Source organism: Artibeus jamaicensis, unplaced genomic scaffold, assembly GCF_021234435.1.
Source record: "Artibeus jamaicensis isolate MK-2021 breed Jamaican fruit bat unplaced genomic scaffold, CSHL_Jam_final contig_519, whole genome shotgun sequence".
NCBI lineage: Eukaryota > Metazoa > Chordata > Mammalia > Chiroptera > Phyllostomidae > Artibeus > Artibeus jamaicensis.
The window spans coordinates 24,427,982-24,447,139 of NW_026521871.1; the positions used below are offsets into that span (position 1 = coordinate 24,427,982).

Here is a 19,158-nt window from a genome sequence, read left to right on the forward strand (position 1 = left end):
CATTCACCTATTCAGGTTTCTTGGAGATCCCTTACACGGCCCTGAGTTGGACTGACCACCAGCAGGAAGCAGGGTGACGGAAAAAGGAGGGGCCATCACAACAGCAGGGACAGGGCACTCAGTAGCCTTTGCTGATTCCCAAGGCAACTCAGAGTCCCAACTCTACTGACTCCTCTCTCCTGTATTTTTCCTTTAAAGTTTTTAAAATTGATTCTAGAGAGAAAGAAAGGTAGGAGAAAAAGAGGAACATCAATCTGCTGCTCCACTCATCTATGCATTCATAGGCTGATTCTCGCATGTGCCCTGATTGGGGATTGAGCCCACAGCCCTGTCCTATCAGGGACGACACTCCAACCAACTGAGCTACCCAGCCAGGGCTCTCCTGTATTTTTTCATGTTTGCTTCAACTTTCCTCCCTCTTTTTTGCTCTATAGGCCCTATAGTATTTACAGTTGAAATACTACTCCTCCCCTTCTATCCCCAAAATATAGCAAGGAATTTCAAGTTTAAACATGAGCCTGCAAAGAGCCAATATAACTCATACTCATACCTGTGCAGCACTTCATTGATTAATTCACCGATTAATTATTGAGCTCCTACAATGTGGTTGTTAAGGAGGCTGTGGCAGCAATCCGACAATCCAAGTGACATATAATGGAGATTTGACCAGTGTGGTAGTACTAGTGGAAATAAGTGATTGGATGCTGGATATACTTCAAAAGGCAGAGCAAACAGGATTCCCTGAAGGACTGGGCATGAGGTATGAGAGAAACGAAAGGTACTTCAAGTTTTTAGCCTAAGCATCTGGAAGGTCTGAGACAGGAAACACTAGAAGACAAACAAATTGAAAAAACTAAAACCAGAAATTGATCTGGGGACACATTAAGTTTGAGGTGCCTATATGGCATTTCAGGAGCAGTATTCAGTTAGCAGTTTGGATTCCTGACAAAGGTCCAGCCTAGAGATAAAAATGTTCAAAACCTTACCCTGCCTTTCTGTGCTCATAAGCAAAAAGAAATGGTGCAATCAGAGGGAGCCTGCAGGATTTCAATCAGGAAGTATAGAACTAACCAAGAAGTCTGGACATGTGGCTGGCATTGCCTGACAGTTAGAGAATGGCTTTTCTCAGAGACAGAATGAAATTGTGTACCTAAGTGTGCATTAGAGCTTCTAAGCTCCTTTACAGATGGCACCATCATTGACAGTGTCCGCAGTAGTCCCATTCATACAGACTCGTGGGAATAATCTTACCCCCTTTAAGTACCAGTGGCCTTACTAGATCCCTTCCTCCTATGACCAATATCACTTTTTAAATCCAAATACCCTTTCCTCCTCCAATAAACTTCTTTTCTCTTTCCTTCCACCTTGGCCTATCCTTTCTCCTATTTACAAAATAAAGCTGCCGTGCATGTTAATGAAAACAAACAGAAGGGAGCCCAGCAATGACCAACCTTAAATTTGTTATATATATTTTTTCATCTTCAGAAATGTGTTGTTTTAAGATGTTTGCTGTCAGTGTAATTATTGTTCTTTTGTTGGTTATTTGTTTTTTCTCTCTGGATGCTTGGGTGTTCTTTCTTTCTCCCTTGGGTTTGTTTTGTTCTTTAACTGCCTTTATTTTTTAGAGTAGTTTTATTTCATTATATTTTATGGACTATAGCTATTACATTTATCCCGATTTTTTACCCTTTGCTCCCCTCCACCCAGCAGCCTCTATTCCCTCAGGCAATCCCCCCACCATTGTTCATGTCCATGGGTCATGCATATAAGTTCTTTGGCTGATCCCTTCCCTACCCTGTACTTTATATCCTCCTGGCTATTCTGTAACTACCTATTTCTACTTCTTAATCCCCTCACATCTTCACCCATTCTCCCCCTCCCTCCTCCCATCTGGTGACCACCTGGTAACTAACTTCTTTTCTTTTGGTGCTTTTAACATTCTCTCTTTATCTTTAACCTTTGGCATTTTAATGATGATGTGTCTTGGAGCGGGCCTCTTTGCACCTGTCATAATTGGGACTCTGTACTTCCTGCACTTGCATGTCTATTTCCTTCACCAAATTAGAGAAGTTTTCTTTTACTAATTTTCAGATAGATTTCCAGTTTCTTCCTTCCTTTTACACTTCTCCCTCTGGCATCCCTATGATGGGAATGTTAGACCTCTCGAAGTTGTCCCAGAAGCTGCTTATACTGTCCTTGGTCTTTTTTGGATTATTTTTTCATCTTCTTGTTCTGTATGGCTGCTTTTTGCTTCCTTACGTTCCAAATCATGGATTTGATTCTCAGCTTTATCCACTCTACTGTTGTTTCTCTGCAAATTGTTCTTTATTTCAATTCGTGTATCATTCATTTCTGAGTGGATCTTTTTTCTGCTGCTGAGGTTAAGTTCCTTGAGCATCCTTATGATCAGTGTTTTGAATTCTGCATCTGATAGATTGCTTATCTACATTTTGTTTAGTTCTTTTTCTGGACTTTCAATCTTTCTTTCATTTAGAATGTTTCTTTGTCTCCTCATTTTGGCAGCCTCCCTGTGTTTATTTCTATGTATTAGGTAGAGCTACTTTGACTCCATGTCTTAGAGTCAAATATAATGTAGCAAGTATCCTGTAGGGTCCAGTGATAGTCTCCCCTATCACTTAAGCTGAGTACTTGAGGTGTGTCCTTCATATGTACACCCTTCTCTTGTAGTTGAGCCTTGGTTGCTATTGGTAGGTCAATGGGAGGCCAGTCAGCTACAAGGACTGGCTGTGACCACCGACCACCAACCTCCACCATCTATGGAAGAACAGTTATATAGGGGCAGGGTGGTGGTGCTTCAACATGGTCTGTACCTGTCCACTGTGTATGCTGGCCCTTGGATTTCCCTGATGGTACAGGCCAGGGTCAGCTCCTAACTGTGTTTTTCCCAGGCATCCTGCCTGGTCTATAAAGCAATCTAAGATGGCTCTTATTTGTGCAGGGCTTGGAGATTCACAGGTAAAGCCAAACTGTGAATCTAATCTGGCTGCCACTAGGGCTCACTGAAGTCAACTGTTGCTTATTTGACGGGATTTAGAAGCCAAGACCAGCTATTCTGAAAAAGCAGCTTGGGTGTGCCTGTAAATTGGGTGGGGCAAAGCCTCTGGGAATCTCAAGGCAGGGTCAAACAGTGTTAGCCAGGTTGTTGGAATCTCAAATATGGCACTGGCTTACCTGCTCTGTGGGGAGAGGGTTTAGCAAAGGGACAATGGCCTCTGCTCAGCATGAAGCCAGACATCAGTTTCTCCCTGTGTGCCACTGGTACCTTTCAAGCTGCTACCCCAGTGCTGGAGCTCAGAGAGAGTAAGTCTAAGTAGGTGAGTCCATATGTGGGTTCTGTAAGAACTGCTTGTGGCTCCAGCAGTTTCTTCCCCCCGACTCGATCCCCACTGTTTTTTTGCAGCCAGAAATTATAGGGATTTATCTTCCTGGTACTGGAATCATGGGCTGGGGGGCCCGGTGTGGGTTTGGGACTCCTTGCTCCTAAGATATGCCGCCCAAATTTCTATACACAGGGTTGTAGGACCTGCCCATTCTTCTTTTGTACCCCTCCTACCAGTCTGGATGGATGTGGTCTCTTTAATTTCATACTTGTCAGACTTCCATTCAGCTCAATTTTTTATATTCCTGAGTGATGGTTGTTCTATATTTTAGTTGTGATATTGATGTGGCCATTGCATTCAAAATGACTGAGTACAGCAATGAATCTGCATCACATATTTAATCAGTCATGAACATTCCTCTGCAGGAACTATTCAGATGATTCAGAAGGCTGTGGCTATGCGCAGCTGGTGATTGGCAACTTCATCACAATAATGTGCCTGCTCATGCATCACATCTCTTGCTGAATTTTTGGGTGAAACATCAAATCAGCCAGATAACTCAGCCTAACTACAGCCCAGATTTGGCACCCTGCAACCTCTGGCATTTACCAAAACTAAAATCACCTCTGACAGGGAAGACATGCAGACTGTAAATGAGATTCAGGAAAATACAACAGACAGGCGATGGCAATTGGGAGAACTGTGTGAAGTCCGAAGGTGCCTTCTTTGAAGGGGACTGAGACATCATTGTCCTATGTACAGTGTTTCTTGTATCTTGTATCTTCTTCAATAAATGTCTTTATTTTTCATAGTACATGGCTGAATACTTTCTGGACAGACCTCATATGAAAGACCAATGGACAGGGACAATGTTGTGTGGATTGACTATGGAAGTGGGGGCCAGTCTGAGTGGAGGGAGGCAAAGTGGGGAAAAGTTTGAGACAACTGTAATAGCATAAACAATAAATTATTGATAAAAAAAATTTTCAGTAAGAGTAGATATTCACGTATATTCCCAGAAGTGGAATCACTGGGTCATAAAGCAATTCTATTTTTAATTTTTTAATTTTCTCTTTGTCATTACCTTTTCACATGTTAATTATGATGTGTCTTGGTGTGGACCTCTTTGAGTTCCTCTTGTTTGGGATTCTCCGCACTTTTTGGACTTGTATGTCTATTTCCTTCACCCAGTTAGGGAAGTTTTCTGTCATTATTTTTTCAAATAGGTTTTCAATTTCTTGCTCTTGCTATTCTCCTGGCACACCTGTGTTGAGAATGTTAACATGCTTGAAGCTGTCCCACAGGCACCTTAAATTATTCTCTCTCTTTTTTTTTTTTGGATTCTTTTTTCTTATTGCTGTTCTGATTGGGTGGTTTTTACTTCTTTAATTCCAAATTACTAATCTGATTCTTGGCTTCACCTACTCTACTGTTGACTTCTTATAAATTATTTTTTTCTTTAAAATTTGTTTATGTATTTTTAGAGAGCATGAAATGGTGGGAAAGAGAGAAGGAGAGAAACATCGATGTGTGAGAGAAACATCAATCAGTCGCCTCTCACACACCCCCAACTGAGAACCTGGCTGCAACCCAAGCATATGCCTCGACTGAGAATTGAACTCTGGATGCCTTTCAGTTTGTGAGATGATGCCCAACCCACTGAGCCACACCACTCAGGACCCTGTAAATTATTCTTCATTTCATTTAGTGTATTCTTAATTGCTGACTTGTCCTTTTTATGTTTTCTATTTCTATTTTTACATTTCCTATCTGTTGTTTGTTGAAGTTCTAAGTTTCTCTGTCCTTTCCCTAAGTTCATTGAGCATCTTTATGATCATTGTTATGAACTCTGCAGCTGGTAGATCCTTGTCTCCTTTTTGTTTAGTTCATTTTCTGGAGTTTGGTTCTGTTCTTTCATCTGGGACATGTTTATTCGTCTCCTCATTTTGGCAGCCTCCCTGTGTTTGTTTCCATATATTAGGTAGAACTACTAGGTCTTCAGGTCTTGGTACAGTGGCCTTATCTAGTAGATGTCCTGTAGGGCCCAGTGGCACAGCCTCCCTTATCACCCAAGCTGGGTACTCAAAGTGTGCCACCCACATGGGCTGTGTGCACCTTCCTGTCATAGTCGAGTCGTTACTACTCTTGGCAGATCAATGGAAGGTATTTACCCTATGGCCACTCAGCTTCAAGGACTGGCTGTGACCACCATGGAAGATTGCTATGCAGGGGCTGGACCCCATAGAATAGAACTTGCTTCACAGGGGTCAGGTACCCACCAGGTCTACCCCTTGAGTTCATGGAGCTAGTTGGTCTGAAGCTGTCCACTGAGTGCATTGGCTCTGGGGCCTCCTGGGAGGTGCAGGCAAAGGTCAGCTGCCTCCTGTGCCCTACCCAGGGCCACCCAGACTGAGCTACAAAATGGGCTGCTATTTGTATTTGGCTTGGAGGTGATGGGGAAAGGCCAAGGTGCAAACCAAGGCTTGCTGCCACTAGTGCTGGGTCTGGGGCCACTTAGTGTGAGGTACATTATACAGAGGCCAGATGCTGCTTGTTTGAGAGATTTTAGGAAAGTCAGCAGATGAGCCAAGACAAGCTGTTTGTATGGAAAAGCCACTGGGGTTGTGTGGGCTGGCAAGGTGGGTTGGGCATGGTCTCAGGGAATCATCAGGGCAGCACCAACCATGTTAGCCAGATTGGTGGAGACTGAGACATGGTGCCTGCCTGCCAGCTATGCTGTGAGAGGGCTCAGCAAAAGAATAATGGCCTCTGCCAACAGCTCTCTCTGGGAGAAAACTGCTTCTCCAGCTCTCACCCTGATACCAAACAATTCAGTCCCTCCCTGTATGTCCCTGGTGCCTTTGCTGCCCCAGCACTGGAGCTCCGAACAAGTGAGTGGGGGAAATCAGTGGTTGAGCCCTTTAAGAGGAATGCCTGGGGTTCCGGCAGCCTCCATCTGACTCAGCCACTGTCCCCATTGGTTTTCATAGCCAGAAGTTATGGGGACTTCTCTTCCCTGCACTGGAACCCTGGGCTGGTGTGGAGCTGGGATCCCTGGTTCTTCGGGTGGGAACACCACAGCTGAGATACCCTTCCCAATTTTTAACTACAGCATGTGAGTGTGAAATCAGCCCACTGTGTGTCTCCACTCCTACCAGCCTCTTCTGTAGTTTACTTGCAATCTTGATGTCATTTGTGGAGGTTTCAAGTACTGTGTTTACTTATGTCGCCATCTTAGCCAGAAGCCCCATAGTTTTGCAGAATTTATTTGCATTTTTCTAGAATGTCATATATTTGGAGTAATACAGTTTATAGCCTTTTTGAATTGGCTTCTCTCACTGAGTATGCATTTAAGTTTCCTCCCTGTCTCTTTATGATTTGTTAGTTCACTCTTTTTAGAGCTGAATACTCCATGTACTGTGTACAATGTACACACTGTTTTGATGCGCCACTGTTATTTACCCATTCACCTGCTGCCTTCAGTAGCTGGTTATTCATTTGGGTTGCTCTCTGGATGCTTTGATATAGTTCCCCTGTCTTTGGTCTTCTGCAGTTTTCCTATAAAGAATTTAGTTGTGGCCCTGGTTGGTATGGCTCAGTGGATCAAGTGACGGCCTGCAAACCAAAGAGTCACTGGTTCGATTCCTAGTCAGGGCACATGCTTGGGTTGCGGGCCAGGCCCCCAGTTGGGGGCATGCGACAGGCAACCAGACATTGATGTCTCTCTCCCTCTAGTTCTCCCTTCTTTTCCCTCTCTCTAAAAATAAACAAATAACATCTTAAAAAAAAAAAGAATGTAGTGGTGGCTTTTCCTCCTGATCCCCCTCCCCGTGAGAGCACTCTGGCTCTGTCACTGGTACTGCCACCATCTCCTTCCAGCCGCCATGGTGATCATCTGTTTAACTGCATGAGCTATGATGAGGTGTTCTCTGACAGCTACAAAATCTGGGAGATAGCTGATGGGCTGTGCCCAGAGTGGAGGGGGAGATGGTGTAGGAAAGAGGGTAACAGTGTGATTCACTCATTGCTGGAAATACCTCTGTTGAAGCCCTGGAGGGCACAGGTACTCTAAGCACAGTAATCACTGGTGTGGGTATTGTCATGAACCTCCATTTGCAGGAAACCAGCTTCACAAAAGAAGCCTACAAGAAGTACATCAAAGATTACATGAAATCAAAGGGAAACTTGAAGTCCAGAGACCAGAAAGAGCAAAACGTTTTATAATAGGGGTGCAGAACAAATCAAGCACATCTTTGGTAATTTCAAAAACTAGCAGTTCCTTCTTTACGTGAAAACGTAAATCCAAATGGCATGATTATTCTGTGGGATGACTATGAGGATGGTGTGCCCCCACATATGATTTTCCTTAACAATGCTTTGGACATGGGAAAAGATTAACAAGGCTGACAGTTGGGATCCATCGCCTGTCATCATAAATGGCTGCTGCTTTTCATCCGCACACCAAGACTAGCACTGATGTTATCCTGAGCTCTTCGCTTATCTTAACCTCGATTTATTTGAGGTGGAGGCATTGTTTTCAGGAAAACTCGCCAGGAAGGTTGTCTAAAAATAAAATTCACTTACACTCATTTCAGAGAATGCCTTTTAGCTTAATCCATCTTTAAATCCATCCCGTATAGTGTTTCTGCAGAAGTTAGAGCCTGGCTATCAACGACTACGGTAAAGCATAAGATTGTCTTCAGATAATTTCTAGTGAAAACTACTTCTGGAACTGGAATATAAAAAAACAAGGATCAAAATCTTTTAAGTCTTTTTAAAAAGATTTATTTATTTATTTTTGGAGAGAGGGGAAGGGAAGGAGAGAAATATCAATATATGGTTGCCTCTTGCACATCCCCCACTGGGGACCTGGCCCACAACCCAGGCATGTGCCCTGACTGGGAATCAAACTGGCATCCCTTTGGTTTACAGCCTGTGCTCAATACACTGAGCTATACCAGCCAGGGTAGATCTTAATCCCGCGTTGAAGTAAAGGGAAAGACAATATTCACAGCAGAGCCAGCATTTGAAGTAGATTTCTTAGACATTTTATCATCTACAAATGGAAGTATCTAACTCTGGAAGAGATTACCAGAAGAATAAAAAGAGACTAAGAGAGTTGGATAAGAAGAAAAAATGTAGGTATGGATTTGTTTTTACTTTTACATTTTTATTCATTTTTATCTTTAAGGTTCATCCTGATTTCTGAATCAGAGGATTCATATCTTACAGCAATTCTGGAAAAGTTCTCAGGCATTTTGTCTTTGAACAATATCTTATTTCCATTCTCCTTACTCTCTTTTGTTGCAGAACCCGGTTGTCTGTGTGTCAGACCTTCTCACTACGTTACTCACATTCCCTACCATCTCCTTGTTTCTCTGTATTTCATTCTGAGTAATTTCTGCAAATCTATCTTCTAGTAATTAACTCCAACTTCAACTCTATCTAACTTTTGACATGTTCACTTAGTGTTTTATATTTTTTAATTTTAAAAGAGTACAACGTAAAATTTACCATCTCATCCATTTTAAGTATACATTTCATAATGTTAAGTTGCCTCATGGTGTGACCAACCTGAAGAACTTTTTCATCTTGCCAAACTTTGTATCCATTAAATAACATCTCCTCATTCCACCACCACCTCTACAACCACCATTCGACTTTCTGTTTTTACGAATTTAACTGCTTTAGAGACCTCATATAAGTGAGATGATGTGGTGTATGTCTTTATGTGACAAGTTTGCTTCATACAGCATGATGTCCTCAAAGTTCACCCATGCTGAAGCTTGCAACAGAATTTCTTCCTTTTTAAGACTGGAGAATATTTCATTGCATGTATAGACAACATTTGCTTATCCATTCATCTGTAAGTGGGCATAGGGTCACTTCCATTTTTTAGCTATAGTAAATAATGCTGCTATAAATATGACCATGAAAAAAATCTCTTGCATGCATCACTTTTAATTATTTTGGGTAGATACTCAGAAGTGAGATTGCTGGCTCACATGATAATTCTATTTTTAATTTTTTGCAGAACTGTTTTCCACAGTGTCTGTAACATTTTACATTCCTACTAATAATGTACAAAGCTTCCAGTTTCTCCATATCTTCATTAACATTTATTTTCTGTATTTAGGGTTGCATGAAGTTTTTTTGGGGGACAGAATAAAGCACAATTGTCCAGAATCTACAAACATAGACTCTTCCATTTTTAAGTTCCTCATTTTTGAGGGAAGTTTCCAACCACGCCACTTGTGGTTAATCGTTCATTGGCCAATCTGAGATCCAGACTTCTAAATGGTGAGTTTCATTGATGTGTGAGTGTAACTCGTATGACATTGTTTCCCCATAGCCTCTGGAGATCAGCCTCAGAGAAACTTGAAAATAGAACTCAGGAGAAAAGGTGGGGGAGGAACAGACTCCTGAGCAGCGGAGGGCCACACCGACTTCCTCACGGTGACCACAGACTAGCAGGTCCTTTGAACACGTTTCCCTACTCCCTTCCCCTCCAAGGACAAGAATTCCTCTGCTCTTGTCAGAGACTAGAGGCCTGCTGTCCCCATGTGGAGAAGGAGCCCAATCAGATAATGCATTCAGACTTTGGAAAATTGTGACTTTCTTTGGTGGAAAGTACGCTGTACCAGGACTCCGGAGCTCAAAACCTTGGGTCTCAGTGCCGGTGCTGTGGCTCCAAGGCTGTGTGATGTTAAACAAATTTCCTTTTTCAAGGAATACCACCAACTCACCTGCTCTGGACCCAAGAACTCTGAACTCAAGAGTTCTCTGAATGCCCGTTCTGGTTCAACTGTTCCTTGCTTTTTTTATCATCTATATAGTAGAGTGGAAAATTCACCTTTATGAGAAATATTTGCCATACTAGATGTTTTTTTCCAACACAGCAAGCCATGCGAAGATATGACTTTGTGTGACCCCCACCCAAGGAAGTATGTAGAAATGGAATGACTCGTGCTACGGTAGTGAGACTGCTGGGTGGGAAGTGGGGAAGATATGCAGGGCAGGGGAGTTTCTTTTTGAAAAGTTAGCTCAACGTTGTTATTATTGTTTCAATTTAATGTGAATATTTAAACACAAATTTAAAATTATGTAATGGATTATTATAAATTATTCAAATTTACGTAAGGGAACAACATGTGAATGTCCACCCACCTATCTTCCATCACACGATAATTTATCTCCCATTGCCATAGGTCAGCTACCCCAGGGAATAGACTCAGACAAATCTCTGAGCAGGTGCTTTTGTTACTAGACGGTGGGGAGGGGGGCCTGGCTCTGAGCGGGTCTGCCTAGGGCCAGCTCGTACTGTGTGGATTCTTGACTTTGTGTAGGAAAGATGTCACAGCAGAAGTCCACATGACTCTGAGGGCACATTAATTAAAGCTGAGCACAGCAAAACAAGGAAGAGCCTAGGCTGGGCTGCCTTAGCTCACTGGGAAGTCAGAGAAAAGGGGGCCTTGGAGACACATTCAGGGAATCAGCTTGGGACAAATGGCTGCTGCCCACTGTTGTCCTGGTTGCCAGTCTCATGGGAACCCATAGAATTTAGGAGATACGTGCCTGTGGGGGAAGAAGAAGGGAAGAGAGTGGCTCGGGCTTCTCCCCAGAGGGAGAGCTCATGCTGCGTCCTTTGTCTTGAGGATTTTATGTCTCTTTTGCAGGAGGAAATTTTAGGGGAGAGCTCAGGGGAAGGTTTCAGAAGAATATTCATCAGTTTTCTAGGTGTGCTTTTTCAGGGTCCTGGTCTCATCTGATTGGTCAGTGCCAAGAAAGGGGCTTGTTAGTCATTGCCCTGGTCCTGGCTTCAACGACCTGATTTTGCCACTTTTCTGGGCCTGAAGCTGAAATACAACTGAAGCCAAGAGGTTATCCCTAGGGAGGTGACTTTTTGTATCTCGCAGTATATTTCCCAGCCAGTTTGTTCACTTGTCTGTCTCAGTTTCCCTATTTCACTTTTCCTGGCTTACTGGCTTGTCTTAGTTTATTGAGAAGTGTTTTCAGAAACAACATTTGTAAGGGAATGAGACAAGAGCGATTAGGCATAGAGAGAAGTCAGGTTGCAAAGCCAATGCAGTTGCAACAGAGGCTGTAGCCATCCCCTGGGGAGCTCTGAAGCTGGGATGGTCCTTAAGAACTGTCCCAAATTGAGGCAAAGGGGACTTGTGTTTGTACTGCATAAAACCAGTCATTAGATTCAGTCTGTCCCCAGGGAGACAGCTGAGGGCAATGGCTAGAGAGGCACTCTGAGTAAGCAGTCAGACAACATTCCTGGCAACTGAGTGAAGTGCCATGGTACTGAAGAGACGCATGTGGATAACACTTCAGAGTCCAGTACACCTTACATTTCTATTTTCCTCCCCAGAAACAAAAACCATGACAGTGAAGTGTGTGTGCCTCCAGACCTGTGTTTTTAAGTCATATGCATATGTTTTCATACACAGGTATATATATAAATAACTTTTCTTTTTCTACTTCAAGAAATTCATAAGATATGCATTGTCCTATTGCTTTGTTCACTTGTGCTGACAATCTTTCAATTAGGCTACAAATAACTCTCTCTCTTTTTTATAAGCCTACAGCATCCAATATTCCCAGGTGATCTCCCATCCAAGTACTGACCAGGCCCAACCCTGCTTAGCTTCCAAGATCAGCTGAGACTGGGCACATTCAGGATGGTGTGGCCATCGACTCTCTTTTTTTAAAACAATGATTATAGCCCTAGCTGGTGTAGCTCAGTGGATTGAGTGAGAGCCTGTGAACCAAACAACTGTGGTTCAATTCCCAGTCAGGGCTCATGCCTGGGTTGCAGGACAGTTGCCTGTAGGGGATGCACAAGAGTCAACCACACATTGATATTTCTCTCCCTCTCTCCTTCCCTTCCCCTCTAGAGATAAATAAATTAAATCTTTTTTAAAAAGAATGTGAAAAAAATAAAATAACGATTATATTCCATATTGTGGGTATATAATTTCATCAAAAGCTTTTTGACATTTATTGTAATTATCATGTGGTCATCTTCAAGACTATCTAATTCTCAAGATTACTTGAGCTGAAAATGCATGAATCACAAAAAAGAACATTTTAAAAAATGATCATCAATGAAAAAAGTTGTCTTATCAGATAGCAAAGCATAGTAAAAGGCAACAGTAATTGACACAGTATGGCATTATTGACAGAAATAGACAGATGATAAGGATGAATAGAAAACCCCAAAACAGACTCTACATATACATAAATATATATTTAGTTTATGATAAAGATGGCATTTTCAAGTAAGTGAATTGGAATGAGTATTCAGTGCATGGTATTGGGCAATTGAATATTTCTAAATTAAGTTATATTCTACCTCACATCGTATGCAAATAAAAAATTCAGACATTTAAAAATGCAGTATACAAAAACCCATAAGTGTCACTGACCAGTGTGGCTCAGTGCTTGGGCATCATCCTGCAAAGCGAAGGGTCACCTGTTCAATTCTCAGTAGGGCACATGTCTGGGTTGCAGGCTGGGTCCCCAAGTTGGGGTATGCAAGAGGCAGCCAATGGATGTTTCTCTGACACATCCATGTTTCTCTCCCTCTCCTCCCCCCCTTCACTTCTCTCTGAAAATAAATAAATAAATGAACAAAATCTTTAAAGAAAGAAACCATACTAGAGGGAAATAATGAAACTATTATCATAAACTTCGTTTATAATGGGAAGTTTTTCTTTTTTTAAAGATTTTATTCATTTATTTTTAGATGAGAAGGGAGGGAGAAAGTGAGGGAGAGAAACATCAGTGTGTGGTTGCCTCTCATGTGGCCCACACTGGGGACCTGTCCTGCAACCCAGGCATGTGCCCTGACTGGGAATCGAAACAGCAACTCTTTGGTTCACAGGCCAGCACTCAATCCACTGAGCCACACCAGCCAGGGCTATAATGAAAGTTTTTTCTAAGCATGAAATGAAACCCAGAAAAGAAGAAGAACAATTCTGACAGTTTTTCTTGCATAAAAATTTAAAAATTCTGTGCAACAAAACAAACAATATTAAAATACAAGTGATAAATTGAGAAAATATATTTTCAATGCATTTAATCAAAGAAATCACTAATACATAACTATACCAGCAATAAACAAGAGACAGTAACAAATTACTAAACATATGAGGGAAAGCAGATTTTGCCACCCCAAAACATGACTTTGGGATATTGATTACTTCAAGTTGATTATTTTTGAGAAACAGAAGACTCAGAAACTTTAAACTTCCCCCTACCTGCCTAAAAGAGTTTAAGGAACCTGTTCTGGGAAAGGAAGGGAGTTACCACCATTCATAACTATAGTATAATGTGAGATAGTGTGTCATGGACAGCGGGGGGCGGGGGGGGGAACTAGCAAGGCCTGCTTAATCCAAGTTCTTTATGTGTCCCATTGTTAATAATGGCCCTGCAAACATTTATTTACCAAACATTCGATTTTCTATCTCTATGTAAATTGTCCTCCTGCCCTTCGAGGTCCCCAACCACTCCCCGTTCCCTTCTTCTTAACTCAAGATGGCTACAAGCTTTAATCGCCCCATCTGTCCTCACTGATCACATTCTTATGGAACCCCCATGTGCACAGATGTAATAAATGTGCCCATTTTCTCCTCTTAATCTGTGTCATGTTGGTTTGGTTATTAGTCCAGTCAGAAGAATTTAAATAATGAAGATGTCATTTATAGAAGAGGTATAAATATTAAATAAAGACACTAAAAATTACTATCCTTACTAGTAATCAGAGAAGTGTGAATTAAAACAACATAAAAAATAAATAAAATACTCCTTGTAAAAACACTTTGGCATTTATAAATAGGTTCTTCCATTCTACCCACTACAAACTGGATTTTAGCCTCATTGTGCCATTGAACTCTCTCTCTTCATTGAAGAATTCTAAATCCAAAAAAAAACATGATAATACAATTTATGGGGAGGCATAATTACCAAGCATTTGAACACCCAGTAGCCCATTTCTGGCAAAGCTATGGGAGAATGAGTTCTCTATTTCTTGCTGATAGGAAAAGAAATTGGCGAACATTTTGGAAGGGCAGTTTAGTAAATTCTATCCAAAATTTAAGTGGATATATCTTTGGCCCATAAAGTTTACTTCTCTAAATTAATCCTAAAGAACTGTAACAGTGCAAAATAGTAACAGTGGGATATTGTAACCCACCCCACCATTCTTTTGACATTGTTCCTTTAAGTGCCACGCTGACTAATACCTAGCTTATAGATGAACAGCATGTTGTATAAGTATCCTAGGAACTAACTTCAGAAGATACAAACTCCAACCTTCACGTATCCCAGTTTTGAGACATTTGCTGACCTTCATCTTGGAAGCCTCGATGACTAAGCCAGGTTGCTGCACACGGGATAGTCACTTGCCTTATTAGATGGACTGAGCCAGTCTGCGTGTAGAGAACTTTCCAACCCCCTCCCTTCATCTCTTTGTTATGTTTCCTCTCTCCCTCATTAAAAAAAAAGTGCTGCCTCCACTGAGATGGGGAGATGAGCTTTGTGACAAGAGTCCCCCATCTTCCAGGTGGTCGGCACCTGAAAACAAATCATTTTCCTTCCCACCAGCACCTGCCTCTGGGTACTGTCTTTTGCAGCAGCAGGCAGCCAGACCTGCTTTCTGTTGCAGAAATATACATGTATACAGGGAAGTCCATGCCATATTCTTGAATGCAGTAGAGTTTGTAATCACAGAACATTTGAAATGACCTAAATATTGACTAATGAGCACATTTACTCAAATTACAATGTCTTTATGCACCCCTGACTGGTGTAGCTCAGTGGATTGAATGCAGGCTGTGAACCAAAGGGTCACCAGTTTGATTTCCAGTCAGGGCACATGCCTGGACTATGGGCCAGGTCCCCAGTATGGGGCACTCAAGAGGCAACCACACACTGATATAAAAAAAAAAAAGAGAGAGAAAAATTCCTTTATGCTATAAAATACTAAGAAGAAATGAAAAAGAATGAGGTAGAGCTGACACTGAAAAGTCTTCAATACAAAATGTTAAGAGAAAAACTGATCATGTGTTTAAATGTATATATTCTTCCCTGGCTGGTGTGGCTCAGTGGATTGAGCGCTGGCCTGTGAACCAAAGGGTTGCTGGTTTGATTCCCAGTCAGAGTACATGCCTGGGTTGTGGGCCAAGTTCCCGGCAGGGGGCACACTAGAGGCAACCACACACTGATGTTTCTCTCCCTCTCTTTCTCCCTCCCTTCCCCTCTGTCTGAAATAAATAAATAAAATCTTTAAAAAAGTAAATGTATGTATTCTTATTTAACTATATGTATCCATGCATGTATACACATACAATAAAGTTTTAAAAAAATATTTTGTTTAGCCCTGGCTAGTGTGGCTCAGTCGATTGAGCGCCAGACTGCAAAGCAAAGGGTCACTGGTTCAACTCCCAGTCAGGGCACAAGTCTGGGTTGTGGGCCAGGTCCCCAGTAGGGAGGGGCGCAAGAGAAACACATTGATATTTCTCTTCCTTTCTTTCTCCCTTCCTTTCGTCTAAAAATAAGTAATAAATAAAATACTTTTTTTTAAAGGATTGGGAATCCAACCAGGAACCCTTTGGTTCACAGGCAAACGCTCAATCCACTAAGCTACACCAGCCAGGGCTACAAAAACTTTTATCAGTGATTATAAACCTGGGAGGGGACTGACTGATATTGGCTTTTGGGTGAAGTGGTACTTTTACTTATATATATTTTTCTGTGTGACTTAAAGGTTTTACAATGAGCCTACATTATTTTGGTAAATTTAAAAACAATAAAAAAGGAAAAGTAATACCACTGGTAGGGTAATACAAAAAACATATATAGAAGAAAAATCAGCTGTAATCCCATCATTAAGAGAAGACCTTTGTCAAAATTTTAATGTAAATCTTTTCAGCTTCTTTCCCGTGTATAACTAATTTTTTAAGCTAGTTGAGATATAGACTAAACAGTATGTAAATTCTGTTTATCCTTCTTTTTTCACTTTAAAGTTCTCTAGAAGTAATTTAGTCGAGAATTCTCTCTCTTCCATTGATGTAAGTCGCTATCCTCATTCAGGCTCTGCCTCTGGGTTCAAGTCAATGCCTCTTGCTCTGGCAGGACTTTCCCCTGCTGCTCACTAAGCGGGAGCTACTATCACCTGGTGCTGTGAGCTTCAGACTACTTTGCAGCACTTGGGTAGTAAAGGCTCATCCAAGTGCAGGGCTGATTCAGCTTGGGAATCAGGGGGCTGAGGAGCCCATGGCTGTAGCTGACCTTTATTGTTAAAAAGAAATAACCAAAAGACAATGGTAAAAGAAGCATTCCCCCAGGTGAGGTTTGGCACTGCCTCTACCAGGAATCAGAACTTTTGCTCCTTTCCTCAGGATTGCAGAGCAGTGTAAACTGGAATAAGAGTATTTTGCACAGGGCTTTCTGCAGTGTGGATACCTTGCACTTGAGCCTAGTTCAATGGGGGAGAGTGTTTACTTAGACATCAAGAGCAAATCCACACTGATTTAGGAAGGACCCTTGAACAACACTCCTGAAGATTTGTAGCATGGGTCTAAACAGTGACTAGCTCTTTGGACCAGATCCTGGTCAAACAGTGACCAAACAGGAGCAGGCCAAGTGTAAAAGTGGATCTTAACCAGAAAACTGTTTGCATCATCCTCCCAGACCCCAGCTGCACAGAACTGAACATGTGCAGAGCTGGAGGGGGCAGTGGGAAGGGTTAGCTGAGTAGGCCCTGGCATCTAGGGAAGAGACCACAAGCTAGATTAGCATCTGAATTTAATCTAATTGTGATCTTACACAGCATGTGATAAGAATTCATGCATAAATTTATAAACAGAGGAAATAAACATTTAATACATGAGGAGATGGAGAATCTGATTACAGAATGGAAAAGGAAAGTTACTAAGTTTGTGAAGTGTTTTAAAATCTCTTTTTAGTAATCATTGGGCAATATAACCATATATCAAATGTTATAATCCTTAAACTGTTACAATGTTACATGTCAATTTTATATCTCAGTAAAACTAAAAAAAAATAAAATCATTTTCCATAAAATGGCCCTGCCTCGGCCATGCAACTCAGTTGCTTGGGTGTTGTCCTGTGCCAAGGGATTCTGGGTCAGGGCACCTGTCTGGGACATGCTTCTGGGAGGCAATTTCATTCTCACATTGATGTTTCTCTCTCTCCCCTCAAATCAATAAAAATGTATCCTCTGGTGAGGATTAAAAAAAATTATCCTCTGCCCCGCCCCCACCCAATGTAGACTCTAAAAGATTTTAGAAGTTCCTTTAGCAAACATACTTGCTGATTTTTTTTAAAGAGCTTTTTTTTTTAAAGATTTTATTTATTTATCTTTAGAGGGGAAGGGAAGGAGAGAGGGAGAGAAATATCAATATATGATTGCCTCTTGTGTGTCCTCTGCTGGGAACTAGCCTGCAACCTGGGCATGTGCCCTGACTGGGAATCGAACCGTGGTTGCTTGATTCCCAGGCCCGCATTCAATCCACTGAGCTACACCAGCCAGGGCTGATTTTTAAATATACTTGTTGATTTTAAAAATTATTTTTTATCGCCCTGACTGGTGTAGCTCAGTGGATTGAGCGCGGGCCTGCGAACCAGACAACCGAGGTTCGATTCCCAGTCAGGGCATATGCCTGGGTTGCAGGCCGGTTCCCTGCAGGCCAGTTCCCAGCAGGGGATGTGCAAAGGGCAACCATACACTGATGTTTCTCTCCCTCTCTCCTTCCCTTCCCCTCTAAAGGTAAATAAATAAAATTTTACCAAAAATAAATAAATAAATAAAATCTTTAAAAAAATTATTTTTCACTTGTCGATTTTTAGAGAGAGAGAGGAAAGGAGAGAGGGAGAAAGAGAAACATCAATTTGCTAATTCTTTTATGTGCCCTGATGGGGCTTTGAACCCACAACCTTAGTATATGCAGGCAATGCTCTAACCAAATAAGCTACCCAGCCAGGGCAAGATGTTTGAACTGACACTAAGGAAATGAGTGAAGTTCCTGGGTGGGATAGTTGGAAGATGAGTTCTTAAAACTGCCAACGGCTATTCTTTCATTCACTTGTAGGACCTTGTCTGAGAGGAAATGGGGTTAACCAATGGTAAGTATTGATTTATACACGAACACTACTGCAGTAAGACTTTCTTTGTGCACTGACCAGCATGGCCCAGTTGGTTGGGTGTCATCCAGCAGGGGGAAGGTTACTGGTTTGATTCCTGGTCGGGGTGCATGCCTGGGTTTTGGATTGGTCCCTGGATGGGGCGCATGTGACTTATCAATATTTGTCTCTCACGTGGGTGTTTCTCTCTCTTTCTCCCTTCCTTCCTCTCTCTCTAAAAATAAATAAATAAAATCTTGTAGAAACTTTTTTCTTTGGAATGGCCAAGGTCTTCATGATTAAGGTCCTGACCTGCCATCTCTTTACATCCCCAGTTCTTCTATCATAGTGAGAAACTTCGTAAATGTTTGTGGTTGATGGCAAAGCTATAAAGTTTCTGTAGTCAAATCTGATTATTCTCCTAAAAGAGTGGGGGGAGAGCACAAATAACCCCAAATAATTGACTCCATGAATATATTTGGTTTTGAAGTATATTGTGATAATTCTATGGTAAATTGTCATTTGTATGCATTTCATTAGTAATTCCTGAGCATAAGTTAATTAGTTAATGCAGTAATCAGCCCTCTCACTAAGGAAGTTGTGAATATCCCCAGAGGAAACTTCCACTCACTGCTCCAATGCAACATGTGACCCAAGCTCCACC

The 19,158-nt window shown here is 41.7% G+C and overlaps 2 pseudogenes; one reads left to right on the top strand and one right to left on the bottom strand.

Annotated features, from left to right (window-relative positions):
- Window positions 1–7,248: 7,248 nt before the first annotated feature.
- Window positions 7,249–7,739, top strand: LOC128628009 (translationally-controlled tumor protein-like; annotated as a pseudogene).
- Window positions 7,740–11,926: 4,187 nt separating this feature from the next.
- Window positions 11,927–12,045, bottom strand: LOC119044879 (uncharacterized; annotated as a pseudogene).
- Between the last annotated feature and the right edge of the window lie 7,113 nt (window positions 12,046–19,158).